This window comes from Schistocerca serialis, chromosome 1 (genome assembly GCF_023864345.2).
Source record: "Schistocerca serialis cubense isolate TAMUIC-IGC-003099 chromosome 1, iqSchSeri2.2, whole genome shotgun sequence".
NCBI classification, from domain to species: domain Eukaryota; kingdom Metazoa; phylum Arthropoda; class Insecta; order Orthoptera; family Acrididae; genus Schistocerca; species Schistocerca serialis.
Window position 1 is genome coordinate 1,131,274,802 of NC_064638.1, and position 19,897 is coordinate 1,131,294,698.

The window sequence follows — 19,897 nt, forward strand, 5'->3', positions numbered from 1 at the left end:
GCTAGTTCTGAAACTTCCTGGCAGATTAAAACTGTGTGCCCGACCGAGACTCGAACTCGGGACCTTTGCCTTTCGCGGGCAAGTGCTCTACCATCTGAGCTACCGAAGCACGACTCACGCCCGGTACTCACCGCTTTACTTCTGCCAGTACCTCGTCTCCTACCTTCCAAACTTTACAGAAGCTCTCCTGCGAACCTTGCAGAACTGGCAGATGTAAAGCTGTGAGTACCGAGCGTGAGTCGTGCTTCGGTAGCTCAGATGGTAGAGCACTTACCCGCGAAAGGCAAAGGTTCCGAGTTCGAGTCTCGGTCGGGCACACAGTTTTAATCTGCCAGGAAGTTTCATATCAGCGCACACTCCGCTGCAGAGTGAAAATCTCATTCTGGAAAGCTAGTTCTGTCTCAGTGCCTGTGATAGGCGTGCGTTGGTTAGAAGGAGGACAGTTGAGAGCCTGCAACCAACCTGTCTGCGTTCTAGACACACTGTACCTACATCTAGAGTTATGATCTGGGGTACGATTTTGTATGACAGTAGGAGCACTCTCGTGGTTATCTCGCATACCTGACTGCAAATTTGTAAGTCAGTCTGGTGATTTGATCTGTTGTGGTGCCATTCACGAACAGCATTCGAGGGAGTGTTTTCCAACAGGATAAAGCTCGCCCACATACCGCTGTTCTAACACATTATGCACTACAAAGTGTCTACATGTTGCATTGGCCTGCTCGATCACCACATCTGTCTCCAGTCGAACAAATATGTGACACCATCGAACGACAACTCCAGAATCATCCACAAACACCATTAACCGTTCCTGTATCGACCGACCAGTTGCAACATGCGTGGAACTCCGTCCCACAAATTGACAACCGGCACCTGTACAATACAATGCATGCACATTCGCATACTTGCATATAACATTCTGGCGGTTATGCCGGTTATTAATTTACCAGCGTTCCACATATTCAATGGCTTATCTCGCGCTTAGATTGATCTGTGATCTTGCAATATTAATCACTTAAATATGTTATCTAGAGAAATGTATCCCCGAAATTTCATTACTCTAAATTAATTATTATTTGATGTTGCGATTTTTTCCGTCAGTTACCATACAAGCAGTATTAACACGCAGCTAATCCTGTCGGCAGACACACTCCAGTCATCCGGCACTGTATTATGTCCTAAATAAATATAATGATGTGTCACTTTTATGTAGGAGACGTTGATGAAAATGAGTTATCTGAATATCTGTACATTCTGAATTAATCTCCAAGCTTTTAGTCTGTACGAATAAACTTTGATCATAAATAATTTCGCATTAACCTCCTTATTGACTGATTCATAACTTTGAGAGACCACAATGAAAGAAGGAATGCTTATTTTATCAACGACGCTTCATTTACAGTTTACGGAAATGTCACATGAAGCATTGAAGTTTACAACACAGTCATGTAATTCCGAAATGATTAAAATTACAGTGCAGATTACATAGTGTATAATAAAAATTTATGGCCAACTTTAAGGACGCTTTCACCACATGCACCCAGAAGTAGGAAATACATGGAGGTAGCGCTGGAAACATTTTATTTTCAGGTTACAATTTATTTTCTCCAATTGATCGTGCAGGGCTGAATAAAGTGACTTCCAACATGCAAATAAAATGTTTATTGTCCCATGTTTATGCCACATCTTTTGTTCTTCTATGTGTCCTAAATGTTCTCTCGCGACGTTTTGTTAAATGCTGTGTACCTTGACTATTACTTCTACAGTCGTACTCTATTTTGTAATACTAGTGATCTGAACGTCGACAGAAAGTAATAACTCAACACTCAGTGGTCGAGTCAGTCCAGATCTGTTGGGTAATTCTTCGGCAAAAATCTTGTCAGGGTGTACAATAATGTTCAGTCGGCTGCATTCGAAAAGCGACGGCCACAAGGGTGGTAGAATGGGGGAGCGGCGGAAGAGAGCGGAAAACCACACCGGAGAAAAAACCGAACACGTGGAACCCCTGAGGGGATGGAGTTATTTATAAACGAGCAGCAACAGAACCGCAGGCGCCCTGTTCCGCTTTTAGCCGTCAACTTCCTGCTACGAATTAACGGGAATAGATACCGGTAGCTGTACGATCTGCCATGTCTCTCTCTCTCTCTCTCTCTTTCCTCGCAGCATAAAGTAGTGAGCAGAGATCTATGTCTACATTTAAATCTGCACTTTGCATACCGCTGTGAAATGTACGGCAGAGTCTATGGTCCCACTCTACAATGCGTTAGGGTTTATTTTCGTTATATTCGCGTATGGGGTGCGGCAACAATAACTACTCAATGCCCACGTGAATGCTGCAATAAGTCCAATCTTTTCTTTACGGTCCCTACGGGAGAAATACATGGGAGATGAAGAAAACAGATCCCTCACTCACAAAGGGAGTTTTAAAAGTAAGTTACACATTATTGTGGCAGACCTAGTATGCTTTATTCAAATAGTTCAAATGGCTCTGAGCACTATGGGACTTAACTTCTGAGGTCATCAGTCCCCTACAACTTAGAACTTCTTAAACCTAACTAACCTAAGGACATCACATACATCCATGCCCGAGGCAGGATTCGAACCTGCGACCGTAGCGGTCGCGCGGTTCCAGACTGTAGCGCCTAGAACCGCTCGGCCACCCTGGCCGGCGGCAATGTTTTATTGACTGCTGTACTACGTTCAGTGGGTCACAAATCCATGACACTATTTTTCAACATAGTCGCCAAGTCTCTGTAAACGACAGTTGGAAACTTTTACCAGTTGTTCAGTTCCTCTACATCTACGTCTAGATATCTACCTCTCAGTTCACAATTAGGTTCCTGGCAGAGGATTCAGAGAACCACCTTCAACATTTCTCTATACCTTCCCTCTCTCGAATAGCAGTCGAAAGAAATGAACACGTAAATTTTTCCCTGTGAGCTCTGATTTCTCTTAATTTATTACAATGGCCATTTCTTCCAACGTAGGTGGGAGTCAAAAAAATATTTTCCCATTCGGAGGAGAAAGTTCGTTGAAATTTTGTAAAAAGATCTCGCCGCAACTAAAAACACCTGTCTTTCAATTACTACAGCCCCAATGCGCTCTCTCCACTATTCGCGATAGTACAAAACGAGCTGACCTTATTTGAACTTTGTCAATGCCTTCTGTTAACGCCGGCAGCGGTGGCTAAGCGGTTCTGGGCGCTTCAGTCCGGAACCGCGTGACTGCTACGGTCGAAAGTTCGAATCCTGCCTCGGGCATGGATGTGTGTGATGTCCTTAGGTTAGTTAGGTTTAGGTAGTTCTAAGTTCTAGGGGATTGATGACCTCAGATGTTAAGTCCCATAGCGCTCAGAGCCATTTGAACCATTTTGAACCTCCGCCAACCCCGTCTGGTAAGCCTCACAAACAGCACAGCAATATTCCACCAGAGAACGGATAAGCATAGTGTAAGCAGTCTCTTCAGTAGACTTGTTGCATCTTCTAAGCAATCTCCCAATACAACACAGTGTTTCATTTGCCTTCCCAACAGCATTTTCTTTGTGACGATTGCAGTTGAAGTTGTTCGTAATTGTATCCTCTTGGTGTTAAGTAGAACCGACAATATTTAAATGTGTGGGATTTATCGTATAACCGTGTTGTCTTATTGCAGGATCAGATGCGAAGGATTTTTTATATGCTTGGTGCACAATTCAGTGACGTTCCCTCTTGATGGTCAGAGCCGGCCGCGGTGGCCATGCGGTTCTAGGCGCTCAGTCCGGAACCGCGCGACTGCTACGGTCGCAGGTTCGAATCTTGCCTCGGGTATGGGTGTGTGTGATGTCCTTAGGTTAGTTAGGTTTAAGTAGTTCTAAGTTCTAGGGGACTGATGACCACAGATGTTAAGTCCCATAGCGCTCAGAGCCATTTGATAATTGATGGTCAGAAATGGTCAACCAGAATCTCGACGTCGAGAATGGCTGCATCACGTTCCTCTGCGGTCCAACGTCGAATCCCTGTTACATCCCAATGCCTTACAAATCTAGATGTTGCACGTCCATGACGGACGAAGCAAGCACAAACAAAGAGGGCATTCCTGGTTAAGAGAAGTCTTTTGGTATCAAACATAGGCCTTAATTTGAGGAAGAAATTTCTTATAATGTACATTTGGAACACAACATTACAAGACCTGAATCTTGGATATTGGGGCAACCTGGACAGAAGAAAGTCGAAGCGTTTGATACATGTTGCTGCAAAAGAATGTTGAAAATTAGGAGGACTGGTAAGCAAAGAGGGGGCCGCAGAATAGATGAAGGAAAGAACATACCGGGAACACTGACAGGAATTGGGGACAGGATGGTAGGGCATCTGTTAAGACATCAATATTTAACCTACACTGTAATAAAGGGTGTTGTAGAGGGCAAAACTTGTAGTGGGACGCGAAATTGAAGCGTCACCCATCCACCAGTGTCAGCCCAGTTTGCAGGTGAATATAAGTTTAATTTAGTTTTGTTTATGTATTTTTTGTAATATTTGTAATGGTTGTGAATTGTCTAATGTTTGTATTTATTTTTTATGTTTCATGTACGGAGAGGGCGGCGCAACGAACGGGGACAGCATCTTCACTGCCGGGACCAGAGAGAAAATTGCTGGCCACTATACGTCGCGGGTCGACAGCCAGAGAGCAGCAGAACATCCTGAAACCGAGTTGTTGCGTCGGGCTTCTAAAAACTGAAAAAATAATAATTTGTAATGTTTCTACAACAATGACGTCATAGACGGTTTAATCATATTGCAAATGTTCAGTCCTATCTTGTCAAGGCTCAGGTTCACGTCTATATGTAGGAAGATAATAAACTAGTGGATGCTACTAAAGTTTAAATACGTGTTCCGAGAATTTATTTATGAAGAATTATGTGAATGAATTAATAATTTATTTGACAAGATTATTAATTTTGACAACGTTCATCGCGAGTTTGAGTCTTGAAAGTTTATTCAATGTGGTCCTAATAGTTATTAAAGCAGATAACTTGCATTAATATAATTTCCGAGAAGAAACAAACGACATCTAAATTGAAAAAAGTTTGCGCAAACCAATTGGACCGAGTGACGTAATTCTGCGCATACGACTCAAATGATGATGTTTTACAGTTTCGTTCAAGGATCATTCAGAGACAATTTAAAAAGAATTTAAATAATTTTGAAGTGTGTTGTAACTGACGTAGGTGATGAAGTCTGCGCATAGTCATATGTTAAAAGAAAATCATTTATACAAAACTTACGTCGTTACACTAGAAACTGTAGCGAAAGACAGAGATTGGTATACATCCAGAAAATAATTAAGATGAAGAGGATGGCGAAGTAGTGCAATTCGAGGAGGGCCGCATCAAATCAGTCAAAAGACTCACGACTCAAAAAAAAAAGTATGGTCGGCATGGAGAAGGTCTTTCTGTTGGAGGCACTTCATTGCGTTTGAGCTCAGAATATGTTCTAATATTCTGCAACAGGATTACCAGGTGGTTATAATTGAAGTGCAGCTACTCACAGAGGTTCAGTATGGGCAGTAATTATAGTACGACAGCGAAAATTGGTAAATACTCGTATACTATTGCGATGCTGCAAAACCGATTAAGCCGGGAAAAAAACTGGTTCCAAACTTCCTGGCAGATTAGAACTGGGTGCCAGGCTGAGACTCGAACTCGGGAACTTTGCCTTTCGCGGGCAAGTGCTCTACCAACTGAGCTACCTAAGCACGACTCATGACGCGTCCTCAAGCTTCAGTTCTGCCAGTACCTCTTCTCATAGCTTCCAAACTTCACGGAAGCCCTTCTGCGGGTTGTGAGTCGTGCTAGGATAGCTCAAATGATAGAGCACTCGCCCGCGAAAGGCAAAAGTCCCGAGTTAGAGTCTCGATCCGGCACACAGTTTTAATCTGCCAAGAAGTTTCATATCAGCGAACACTCCGCTGCAGAGTGAAAATCTGATTCTGTAAATTAGTTCCAGTTTTAGACACTAAGTGCAAATCTGGCACTGTACAGCATCTCGTCGACGTCTTCAGTGCTCATATGAACAAATTGTGTGGTTAGTAATAAATTCAACATTATGCTTATCTCACTTGTTTGACCTTGTTTTCTCACATCTCGCTCCCAATCTATTACATACAGAAATATTTCTGTATATCTCTCTTGCAGATTTGTACCTGGTGGCCAAAATTGGAATTAAATTTTTGTAGCGTAAATCAGTTCTGCATTAACGTATTAGAATATGTACAAGTTTCACTGCTATACGATAGTTATAGTCCACAATGGACCTCTGTGAGTAGCTGCACTCTAATTACACAGAAGCGCCAAAGAAACTGCTAGAGGAATGCACATTCAAATACAGAGTTGTGTAAACAGGCAGAATACGGCGCTGCGGTCAACAACGCCTGTATAAGACAGCATGTGTCTAGTGCAGTTGTTAGATCGGTTACTGCTGCTATAATGGGACATTATCAAGAGTTAAGTGAGTTTGAACGTGGTGGTAGAGTCAGCGCACGAGCGATGGGACACAGCATCTCCGAGGTAGCGATGAAGTGGGGATTTTGCCGCACGACATTTTACGAGTGTATCAGGAATCCGGTAAAACATCAAATCTCAGACATTGCTGCGGCCGGAAAAACATCCTTCAAGAATGGGACCAGCGACGACTGAAGAGAATCATTCGACGTGACAGACGTGCAACCTTTTCGCAAATTACTGCAGATTTCAATGCTGGGCCATCAACAAGTATCAGCGTGCGAACCATTTAACGAAATATCATCGGTATGGACTTTCGGAGCCGAAGGTGCACTCGTGTACCCTTGATGACTGCACGACACAAAGGTTTTCACATCGCCTGGCTCGTCAACTCCGACATTAGACTGTTGATGACTGGAAACATGTTGCCTGGTCGGGCGAGTCTCGTTTCAAATTGTATCGAGTCGACGGACGTGGACTGGTATGGAGACAACCACGTGAACCCACTGCGCCTGCATGTAAGCAGGGGACTGCTCAAACTTTTGGAGGCTCTGTAATGGTGTGCGGCGTGTGCAGATATGACTCTGACTGGTGACACGTACATATGCATCCTGTCTGATCACCTGCATCCATTCATGTCCACGTGCATTCCGACGGACTTGGGTAATTCCAGCAGGAAAATGCGACAGCCCACACGTCCAGAATTTCTACAGAGTGGCTCCAGGAACACTCTTATGAGTTTAAATACTTCCGCTGGCCACCTCACATGAACATTATTGAGCATACCTGGGATGCCTGTGCTGTTCCGAAGGGATCTCCACCCCTCGCACTCTAGTGGATTTATGGACAGCCCTGCAGGATTCATGGGGTCAGTTCCCTCCAGCACTACTTTAGACATTAGTCGAGTCCATGCCACGTCGTGTTGCAGCAATTCTCCGCGCTAGGCGATATGAGGCAGGTGTACCAGTTTTTTTGGCTCTTCAGTTTACAACCACCCAGTATGTCAAAGACACTGGACTGTAGTTTTATGGATCACTTCCGTTACCGTTCTTGTAGACGGGAGTTACCTACGCTTCTTTCCAACTACTCGTCAGTTTTTTGATCGAGGTGTCTGACATCTCCTACGGTTTAAAGAGGGGCTAACTCTGTCGTAAATCTGTATAGAATGTGACAGCGATTCCACCGGGTCCAAGAGCTTTGTTCAATTTTAGCTAATTCAGCTGTTTCCCAATGCCGCTACAACTGATTTGTACGTCAGTCATAACACTTGAAAAAAGGGTTCCGCATTTTTGTAATCCATGAGTGAGTGGACACTAACTTTAGTACCACAGATGGCCTTTAGTTACGACCAGAATTTCTTTGAGTTTAGTGAGAGTTCTTTCGATAATATTCTGCTGCGGTAGTCACTGAAGGCTTCGCGCGTTGCCCTTAGGATTACCAAACGCCAGTGATTCAAAAATGGTTCAAATGGCTCTAAGCACTATGGGACTTAACATCTGAGGTCATCAGTCCCCTAGACTTAGAGCTACTTAAACCTAACTAATCTAAGGACATCACACACATCCATTCCCGAGGCAGGATTCGAACCTGCGACCGTAGCAGCAGCGCAGTTTGAGACTGAAGCGCCTAGAACCGCTCGGCCAAAATGGCCGGCGAGAGTGATTCAGAATCTCTCTATACATCATGGAGGTTCCTTCCCAACGCGACCTGCTCTACTAGGCACTTAATTATATATTTAGTGCTTGGTCAACCATCAAGCATATTAGGTATGCTAGTAATCAGGTAGTTGTTGTCTCGTACGCCCCAATACGTATGACGTTTGTTGCTTTTGTTGTAAATAAGAAATCAAAGTCAAAGAAAAATGTAACCACTCTTTACATCATAGGTTTCGTACATGGTGGAAATATACATACAAATACGGAAAAATACATTTGCCGTCGATCACAAGAGACTTAAAAATTGATTCAGTAGCAAAACACAACAAATTACCAAACACGTTTTTCCATTGTAAATTAATTATTATCCCGCGTGACTAGATTACCAAAAGTACATTTACAATAAGGAGTGAAAACTAATGTTTCACGGAATACATGTTTATTCTAGTTTCAGATTGCTGCAAACAAAACGTCAAAGTCTCCTCAGAAAGAGCGTCAGTGTTTGTCCTTTTAAATTCAAAAAAATTACAGATAATGTTTGATCGCTACCTTATGCAAGGCAAAGAAACGACACGAAATATATTAAACCTCAGCAACTAATGACAACTTTTCGCTAGCGAAGGCCTTCAAGTTCTCTCTCGACCTTTCGTTGTAATACTGACGCTCTGAGAATAATGAAATGCCGCCGAAATGCCAAGACGTGCCTAAGCAGCGATCGCTTTCCCTCTCCAAAAGAGACGAAATTGCTCACCACAGAGGCAGCACCTATGACGGCATTTGCAACGCGGTCCATCCCTTTAAACTGCATCCCAACATGAGTTATTAGTTATCGTGAGTCAAAGCAATGATCATTTTTATTGATATTTCAGTTCCCCACGGAATACGCGGGCTGGCAGTGGACAAAACCGAATTTCAGCAAAAAGATTGCATAAATTCAAAAGGTGTCTTAAAATAAATTTTAAAATGACGCAAATGGATAACAATATTATGTAAATTGAAGGGGGAGTGAGGGGAAAGGAAAAGGAAGGAACTAATGGTGTCGGCTGCATAAGGACTTCATGCAGAAATCATCAGCGACGAGTGAAAATTTGTGCTGGACTGGGATCTTCTGCTTACTAAACAGTTGCATCGATCACTGCGCTGGCGGACACAGTATTTGCCGCACTTGCGCGAACTATCTGGGTAGAATAATGAGAATGCCCATGGGGCTCTGTAGACATGCAACTAACGACTAAAAGATGGTGAAATGGAGCCGAAGGAGGGAGGAAAATGGAAAGATGGTTTTATTTATTTATTTACTCGTCAAGGTCCCTAGCACCAAATCAAAGAGCAAATCACCAAGGTCACGGAACATGTCAGTAGATGAAATTACAACATAAAAGTAATAACAGATAAAAATAAAATGCTTATGAACCCGAAAAAAGTCAATCCATAAGTTTAAGTAAACGCAATCAACAATACAGCAAGAATCAGCTTTATCTTTCAAGGAACTCCTGCACAGAATAGAGGGAGTGACCCATGAGGAAACACTTCAGTTTCGATTTGAAAGCGCATGGATTACTGCTAAGATTTTTGAATTCGAGTCGTAGCTTATTGAAAATGGATGCAGCAGTATACTGCACACCTTTCTGCACAAGAGTTAAGGAAGTCCGATCGAAATGCAGGTTTGATTTCTGCCGACTTATTAACTGAGTGAAAGCTGCTTATTCTTGAAAATAAGCTAATATTGTTAACAAGAAATGTCAGAAAGGAATATATGTATTGAGAAGCCAATGTCAAAATACCCAGACTCGTGAACAGGGGTCGACAAGACATTCGTGAACTTACACCACTTATTGCCCGAAACACCCGTTTCTGAGCCAAAAATATCCTTTTAGACTGGGAAGAGATACGCCAAAATATAATACCATAAGACATAAGCGAATGAAAATAAGCAAAGTAGACTAATCATCGTGTCAAACGATCACTCACTTCAGATATTATTCGTATAGTAAAAATGGCAGCATTAAGTCTTTGAACAAGATCCTGAACGTCGGCTTTCCACGTCAGTTTTCTATCTATCTGAAAACCTAGAGGCGCTCAGTTTCACTAATCATATGCCCATTCTGTGTAAGTAAAACGTCAGATTTTGTTGAATTGTGTTTTAGAAACTGTAAAAACTGACTCTTACTGTGATTTAGCGTTAGATTATCTACAAGCCGTGAACTTAGGTTATGAACTGCACTACGTGAAACCGACCCAGTGTTGCACACAACATCCTTTACTACTAGGTTAGTGACATCAGCAAACAGAAATATTTTTGTGTCACCCATAATAGTAGAGGGCATATCATTTATATAAATAAGGAACAGGAGCGACCCCAACACTGATCCCTGGGGCACCCCCCACTTGACCGTACCCCACTCAGACCCCACATCACAGCCATTGTCAAGAACATTTTGCTGTCTGTTGCTAAAGTAAGAGGTGAACCATTTGTGAGTTACTCCCCGTATTCTGTAATGGTCCAACTCCTGGAGCAATATTTTGTGATCAACAGAATCAAACGCCTTAGTTAATCAAAAAACATGCCTAGCGTTCTAAACCTTTCATTTAACCAATCCAGTACCTCACAGAGAAAAGAGAATATAGCATTTTCAGTTGTGAAACGACTTCTAAAGCGGAACTGTACATTTGATAGCAAATCGTGTGATACAAAATGATCAATTATCCTTACATACACAGACTTTTCAGTAACATTAACGAACACTGATGCCACAGAAATAAGTCTAAAATTGTCTACATTATCCCTTTCTCCCTTTTTATAAAGCGGCTTTGTTACTGAGTACTTTAACCGTTCAGGAAACTGGCGATTCCTAAAGTAAAAATTACAAATACAGGGCTGACATGTGTAGCACAGTACTTTAATATTCTGCTAGGCACTCCATCGTATCCATGAGAGTCCTTAGTCTTCAGTGATTTAATTATTGACTCAGTCTCCCCCTTGTCTGTATCACAGAGGAGTATTTCCGACATCAATCTCGGATAGGCATTTTCCAAAAGAGTTATATGATTCCCTGTAGAAAATAATTTATTTATTCACCAGCAAAGTTCAGAAAATGATTGTTAAATACTGTACATATATCTGATTTATCAGTAACAGAAATATTTTTACTACGAACTGATTTTATATCGTCGGCATTGTGCTGCTTACCACAAACTTCCCTCAAGACTGACCATATGGTTTTAATTTTATCATGCGAATTAGCTATTCTATTTGCATACCACATACTCTTTGCCTTCCTAATAACATTTTAAGCACCTTACAATACTGTTTGTAATGGGCTACTGTAGCCTGATTGTGACTACTTCTAACATTTTGATATAATGCCCGCTTTGTTCTACATGATATCCTTATCCCATTTTTCAGCCACACGGGGCTGCCTATTATTGCTAGTACCCCGTTTAGAACGTTCTAATGGAAAGCAACTCTGGTGAAACATTCTGATTAGGATTGGAAAGAAGTGTATACCTCGGGACAGATTCCGTCATTGGGGAGTAGCAACTGGTTGAAACTCAGGCATACGAGGAAGGATAAGGCATGAAGGTGCATGGAAGGCGGAATATGGATGTAGTGGCACGGCAGGATATATGGAATGGTAATTACTGGTTGTGGTATTGGGTGTCAGGAGTGGATTTAGCGATTAATATATTGGATCCGAAGATGCTTGCGGAAGAGAGAAAGTTGTGAAAAGTGGATAATTGTTAGCATGCAAGTCGGGGAGGGTAAACCGATACGAAAGGCGAGGAGGAGTGGCATGCCTTTCCAGGATTTTAATGGACTTGTTCAATAGGGGAGGGGGAGATCCAGGCAACACTTTCGCAAATTAGAATCGTATGGACGAGGGATTTATAGGTAAGGATTTAGTCGGTTTCGGGCTAAGTGTTGGATGGTACTGAGGTGTGCATTCAAATTTACCGTTCTTCCCAAGGATAGTCCTAAATATTTTACTGTATTAGAGGGGTGAGTTGATTGCAGATGGATATAGGTTCCGCCTTTTATGCAAAACATTCTTTTTTCTTTTTGTCTAAACACGTTCGCATCTATCTGTGGGTTTTGTTTATTGAACTGTAAAAAATGAGCATATCTTAGATTGCAACTGATCTAACAAAATGAGGTTTATTTTTCGTTTTTGTTCTTACCCAGATTTTATATTGTACCGTTTTGCAGGACTACCTGTATGGTGATGGTGTCCTGCGATGATAGCTTGTCATGCGCAAACCGAACGATGCAAATGTGAATTTTATCAACGAATTGACATTTCCCTTGATTTTTAAAAACATGATTTCGTGTGTGCAAAAGGTTTTGCGTATATATTTGTTATTGCTCACAGGACTTCCTTCTTTCGCGTTCTGAGAGCACTGCACAAATATATTAAACGTACTTTGTATAATTTTGCTTCAACAAATTCCTTTTCACTTCGCAAAACGCGGTGTAAAATATGTTTTTCTGTATCTTACCCCCGCCAGTTTGTTCCCCAGTGAGTTTGGCGGCGAATTTGATTTTATTAACTTTTATGTCTCTTTTTCTGTATATATATATATATATATATATATATATATATATATATATATATATATGTGTGTGTGTGTGTGTGTGTGTGTGTGTGTGTGTGTGTGTGTAAGCTCCTTTAGCTGTTTGTGTTGCCTTTTTTGTAAAGTTCCTTTAATGTGTCAATTATGTGCCTTTGCAGAGTACAGGGTATTCATTTAAGACTTGTTTGCCTTCTGCTGTTGCCTTCTATATGTGGAAGTTTTCTTCTATTGTTGGTTTGTGGTATGGGCAGTGGCTTGTTACAGTACGAGTTTTTAAATCTGTTGCTGTTAAAGTTGTGTGGTGAGTATGGAATATTAGATGGTCAGAAAATATGCTGTAATTGCTGTTACTTTTTAGGGTTCTGAGGTGTTCTGAGTACCATGTTTCAAAATTGCTGGATGCTTGTCCTATGTATACTGATTGGCAAGTGTTGCATGTGAGTTCATATATTCCTGAGCTGTTGACTTTAACTGTGGGTGTTTCCTGTGTTCTGAGTATTTTTTGTGTCGTGTTGTCTGTCCTGTATTCTGCCTGAAGTCCCTGTTTCTTCAGTATGTTGCCAATTCTGTGGACAGTTTCGTTATTGTAGGCGAGTATGTACCATTTTGTTTTGTGTGTGTGTTGTTCCACTGTTGTGTCCTGCATGTGGTCATAGTTTGTGTGTTGTGTTGTGTAAGGTTTTGCATGTGGTGTGTTCGTTCCTTATCCTTTTACAAATTTGTTGGTGTAATTTCTCTGCCACATGGGTCCAGTAACAAGCTATCAATACAGGACACAATAAACATGGTCCTACAAAACCGTACAACGTAAAATCTAGGTAAGAACAAAGACTGTCTTTGGATCTCGTTTTGTTAGTTCAGTTACAGCCTAAAACATGCTCACTTTTTACAGTTAAATAAACAACACCCAATGATGATAGCACAGAGGTGTCGAAACATGTTCGGGTAACAAGAAAAGACAGTGTTTTGCATAAACTGCGAACACGGAAAAAATACAAAAGCTGCAACTGCAAAAGATGGATTTGGAAAGATGGAAATATGGATGACGAAAACGCCGTTTGGTGCAAACAAAGATGGTGGCTCAGCTTTTACGTGGATTCACCACTTGAAGTTTCCACCTATTACATAGGCGTAGTGACGTTCGTTATTAGCCTGGTCAGTCTTGGTTTTTAGTGCAGTCTGGGTAATGTTCCGGGATTGCAAAAATGTCTGGGGTTTGGGAATTTTACACTGGTGACGAATTTCTTTATAATTTTAGACCCTCTTATTCGACATCGTGATTTTAAACATTTTCTTGTGGTCGTTTCTTTCTCAGCCGATGGGTACGAGTGGCTACCGTTTCCGGGACAATTTTTCACTTAGTCATTGGGCAACATAACAGGGGCATGTTTGTGTTGCTTTCATGAGTGAAGCAACTCATCTACATGTTCTTCATCATTTTATCTCTCTTCCTTTTTTGGAGGAGGAGATCAGTGTTTAACGTCCCGTCGACAACGAGGTCATTAGAGACGGAGCACAAGCTCGGATTAGGGAAGGGAATCGGCCACGCCCTTTCAAAGGAACCATCCCGGCAATTGCCTGAAACGATTTAGGGAAATCACGGAAGACCTAAATCAGAATGGCCGGAGACGGGTTTGAACCGTCGTCCTCCAGAATGCGAGTCCAGTGTGCTAGCCACTGCGCCACCTCGCTTGGTATTTTTTAAGCAACGGGCAAATGAAAGCGTGTCTTTAATGTCAACCTGCAACAGGAATACAAATTTTTGAAATTGTGTAATGACAGTAATAATCAAGATTTTTATTGCACATTGCGTACTGGAGAATTTTCTGTTGTACATGGGAAAAGAGAGTGTTAAAGACCATGTGAAAACAGTTAAGCATAGGAGTGTTATTAATACTATGACTTCACCTAATATAAGAGACTTTTTTAAATCCATAGATGGAAATAGAAGTGATCTAGAGAGTGCTGCTAAAGACGGAGGAAGGTGGCAAAAGAATCATACATTATACTGCAATGTTTCTGAAATGGTTGACTTTGCGATGTCTTTGCCTGGGACATCTACTCTAGTTAAGAGTTTTTTTCGATTACCTGGAGTATCTGGTCTTCAGAAAACAGCACTTTTAGTATGTACTGTTTAACATCTGCTAAATGTTCAAAATAATTCATAATTTTCTTGTCGTGAATTATAATTTGTAATTAAAACAAACAAACCAATTCTGAAAGAAGTCATATCTAGTGAAAAATGCAACTGAAAAAAATAAAGTTTAATGTTTCAGTGCGCTGTTAAGACTTCTTAAGTAATTTTAAAAATATGTCCTGTGTTGGACACAAAAAATATGCTCGTCTCTCCTGGGTTGGACCCGAAAAAGTATGATAAGCCTACTATTACACCACTCGACCAGGGGAATCAAGTGACGTTGGAAGGAGGCGTGTGAGAGTTGGATGGTGCGGTGCATACCTAGGTGGGTGAGGTCGTCAGCAAATTGCAGGAGGTAAGTGGACTGGGAAAGCGCCACAAACTCGGAAAAGTGAATTTATATGACTGGCATAAGAAAACTGAAACTCATCTCCAGACGCATCAGTATCAACAAGGCAAAACAGTTAATGAACTCAGAATGATTTATATATTTACAGGTAACGTGGTTAACTTCAAACTCACATTCGCATCGCTAGACAACCTCTCCAGAAATGGAACAACTGAGAACCAATCCAAACAAAATTTATTGTTGTGCAATCAGCAGCGAGAGTCATCTAGGGCGCGCGTAAGGTAACCATTGATCGGTGGCGCCGCCCTGGTGGGCAAGAGCTCGCGCTTCCCGCTTGGCGGCAGCACCCATCCCTCCTCCTGTTTGCCCCACCAGACGGCGTGACCGGCACATCCGTGACGTCACGACGTCTGCGGCGAGAAGAGAGAGTGATCACAGAGCAGTAGTCATAGCGGGTAGGGCGTGTAGCTTCCAACGCCGTTTCTCACCGGAGTTCGCACGCGAGGTACGTGACTTTTTATGTTGACCGCTGTCACATGTGGAGGGGGCGACCGATCTAAACAAAAGTGTTTAGTGGTGGGGCTGGATGCATGCTCCCCGCCAGTTTCACAGTGTGCCGATGGTATTTTAAGACCTGGCGGATAGCTGGAGAAAGTCTCTATTCTTCCAACATCTGTTGCCGCTACATTTGGTGGATAGCTGTGGACTTCGAATTCTTTCTTGTTCACGTGCAGTACACCAGCGCATTATTTTTTTTTTTTTTATGCTACGCAATTTTGCATATTAGCGATCACACGTTGCCGTACTGAATGCAGTGTTTGAGAAACATAGCCTCAATATAATGGAACATAATTCAAGCGTAAGCATTTTCTTCAGTGTACTGACAGCAGATTACCTAATTTTTCTCGCAGAAGTTCTAAATTGATATAGGAATTTGTGCATCGAAAACATACTTTCTATGGCAATTAAATAGTGTAGAGATCGAAAACGTCAGATGATACTTCTGGTGCCGGAAAATTGGAAAGCGTAAAGTCTGAAAGAAAGACTGGTTCACGTGACTTGTTACATCGTAAAAGTTGCATAGCGTATTCCCCTTGCGCTTTTAAAATGTACGTACGGTATAATAAGCATCAAAATACTTGCCGAAGACTTGTCCATTACCTAATGTAGGTTTTCAGAATTTGCTGCAGTTTTTCTACGACGAAAGGTGCGTTAGCCCTATTACACTAACGGGGGATGGGAGAGAGGAATATTAGATTGGTACTAAACCATCTTAAAGTTTACTATCACACTTCTTATTCAAGGGAAGTCGTAATTTATAAGTGATGCATGAGTTAATTACGCAGGTATCCAGTGGTATATTACATAACACATTTACAGAATGTTCAGTTTCATACCCTACTGCAGTCGTAAGTTTGAGGGTGTGGTAGACTAAGATTATATGACGCGAACGTAAACATTAGGTTATTCTAAACTTAAGTCTTTTACCACAAACTTTATCTGGAATTTAATCCAAAAACATAATTATCTTCCAGTTTGACCAAGGCCTCGGGCAAACGCTACAGATCAGCTTGTTGCCACAACCAAAATTTCAGGCAGGGTCCAATATCACAGTCCAGTCCATTAAATTAAAACGTGGTCTTCATAATGTCTATCACTGAAGGGTGCATCTTCAGACGAAGGCGCAAATTTTTTTGCTAAAGGTCTACGTTCCTATAGGCATGGTTAGAAAAGGAATTTTCTGCAGTTAATTTTGGAAATTCTGACATGTTCGAATAATTAAATGTGCTGGTTTCCGCTCATTTGAAGCGTTAAAGTCTGGCAGTCTTGATGTCATGGACAGCGTGTCACGATGAAAGCCACGCCCACCAATGGCGAAGTAGTTTCTCTAGTCTCTTACGGATGTCTCATTGTCAGTGAGAACTGGGGTTATGCCACGTCACAAGAAAAAAGTTAAAAGCTCTTACGATTTACAGCAAATTTCGCATACCATCATTTTCTTTGGGAATTTTGGTTTTTGGTATTAGTTCACAGAATTTTTCTATTGGTTGCTTTGAAATGTTTCGTGACAGGAGCAACACGTTGTACAGTGCCAGCACATCCATAACAAGTTTTTTGTAGTAGTGAGTTAACATGGTCGAGCCTATGATGCTTAAACGCATTTCGTGATGGGGTTACTTCTGTATGTTTTGTAGCCTACGATGCCAAATATCAATCGTAAAAGTTAGAGATCCGTGGTAACGAAAGTACAAGCGTGAAAAATGTAGTATTCTGTTAACTTTTAGACATTTCACCGGCGAAGTAGGCAGCGAGTCATGGCTACAGTATGCCCGTGGTTCGGCAGTTTGTACCAATGTATTTCTACCAGAATAGTGTGTGTGATTTTTTTTAGACTGTGTGGTGCCAGCGCGTAGTAAGCACTGATTCATAATCTGGGCTTTCGTCACATGACGTTATACGCTAAATGATTGTGTACGTAACACCTACCATAGGTGCTCGGCACTATTTTTCCTTCTTAAAAAAATAAAAAGCAACCAGACACTGCTAATAACGCTATTTATTAAAACCAGTAAAGGCACTACAAATTTCTAGCAAACAGGTTCATCCTCGGGCTGTTATTACATATACCTTAGGCTGTACACGTGATGTCTGGTTTATGCTGTAGCGAAAGTTCTTTGGGGAGGGGGAGCCCTACAGCAAAAAGGATGCACGGTGTATCATCTTCCCTGTAACTGGGTCTAACAATAGACTGATGTAAGCAACTTTCTAAGATAACTTACTTAAACCGAAATTGATTTGTTTTATTGCATACTTTTGAGGAAACCCCATATTTCACATAGCAGTAACAGAGCTTCAACAGCTAAATACGTAGCATTAAGTAGGCGGTTGCTGTTTCACTTTTTGTGAGGATCAGCCTGAATTTCTACTCAGGCACTCACACGATGTATTTGACAACATTTTTCCTTGTTAGAACACTAGACATGTCTTTTAACACTGTTAAAAGAAAAAATTGTGTTTGTAGCTATTGTGTGTGCTATGGCTGTTTGCCGGCCAACGAATGTAAAATATACCTTCTGGACCGTAACATTGTCACTAATACAAGATCCGGAAGAATGAATGTAAGGCTAAGAACGGCGTCGTTTTAGCGTGATGTGCTTATTTTGTAAATGTTAACTGTTGAAGAGGTGCCGTACAAAATTTCATTAAACGCGATTACTCACATGAATCAGTAAAGAATTCAGTGAAAAATGTGGCTACATGATGATCATTTACATGATTTGCTCAAGCTACTTCACCAGTGATTTATGGTTAAAATGTCAAGTGATATGACTTCGGATTGTTTGAAGTTGGCTCTTCTGACCAACCTGTCAAGGAGATGGGCTACATACTTGGCGCTTAAATTACTAAGATGCTTAGGACTATAGTAACACTGATTATCATTCAGCTTGTAATCTCAAACGAAAGCCCAAAATGTCATGACACGAATCATGAGTGGACATTTTTACGTAATAGGACATATTCCGTTTACGGGATTGAACGAGTAAAAAACCAGTCTTGGTACTAAACGCAGTACGAATTCCTAGCCGCAGAGAAAAGGTGCTTAAATGACGTAGACCCCAAAGTCATGTTCCTGCTAAAGGCATAGACCATGTCGTCATACACTATGCGAAGTGTGCTGACAGTTTCCCCCCTTGTGCCTGAACTCAACTGATTTTATTAGTTGAGCGATTTATTAATTACACACGTATCGTTAAAATTAGCCTAATTGATACAACAGTTAAATTTTAACATTTGGCCAGGTAAAAGTGTAACGAACAGTTTGAAACTGTTCAGTTCTTTCTGTATACACTTTTTACAAGCACCAATAAGTAGATTTTCTACAGCGAATGCCCGTTTTCTAACAGTTTGTATCATCTCGTTTATACTTCACATTTAGGACTGCCAGGTAACGTATCACTGTAGTAAAACAATTTATTCTCAAATCATTACTCAAAATACATGTTACATGAGTTTTATGCTTTCAGAAATGATACCGCACCTTGTACACAAGGCCCCGTTTTTACGCAACAGGCGTCTAGTTCTTCTAGTTAATAAATCCTATACAGATAGTGAAAAGATATCAAGACGAGAACAACACATTCGAAGACGTTGATTCTTTTAAGAAAACTGTTCTAGTCCGTTAGATAGGTATTTTTTCGCCTCAACATCTTAGACATGTATCAGATTATTGGTATGATATAGAATATAAATCATGTTTCACTTCCTGTAATGCATGGAAATTTTGTATTGTCACTGAGAAAATTGTTGGCAGCATTGAAATCAAAGGATGTTACGAAGTTCGTATGACAGGCAAGAATCAATGTAATTAGTGTAGCATAAATGTTCGTGCATACTTTGGAGACTAATATGATGACCTTGATTGATAAATTTGTAACATTCATACACAAATACTCTATACTCCCATCCGAAATTGTTTGATAGGGATGTCATTTTATGTAATTAATTTCTGTCTATAACGGTAAGATTCGATCTCAAAAAGTGTGGACACATTTTGGTATTTTTCAAACAAATTTATTTATCGAATAAAATATTACTTCCATACGTTTTGCTATGCAACCAAATACTGCACAAGACTTCAGCATTAAAATAATTTCGACAGGAACCTACCATGTACTCCGTATAAGTCATAAACCACACACCAGCAGTGT

The 19,897-nt window shown here is 41.1% G+C and overlaps 1 protein-coding gene across 2 annotated transcripts in view; it reads left to right on the top strand.

The window, feature by feature from the left end:
* The first annotated feature begins 15,560 nt into the window (after window positions 1-15,560).
* Window positions 15,561-19,897, top strand: part of LOC126417079 (annexin B10) — a 103,481-nt gene continuing 99,144 nt past the window's right edge. For both annotated transcript variants that reach the window (XM_050084984.1, XM_050084976.1), the window contains exon 1: window positions 15,561-15,693. The gene's annotated coding sequence lies outside the window, so the exon portion shown is untranslated. The remainder of the gene's footprint in view (window positions 15,694-19,897) is intronic.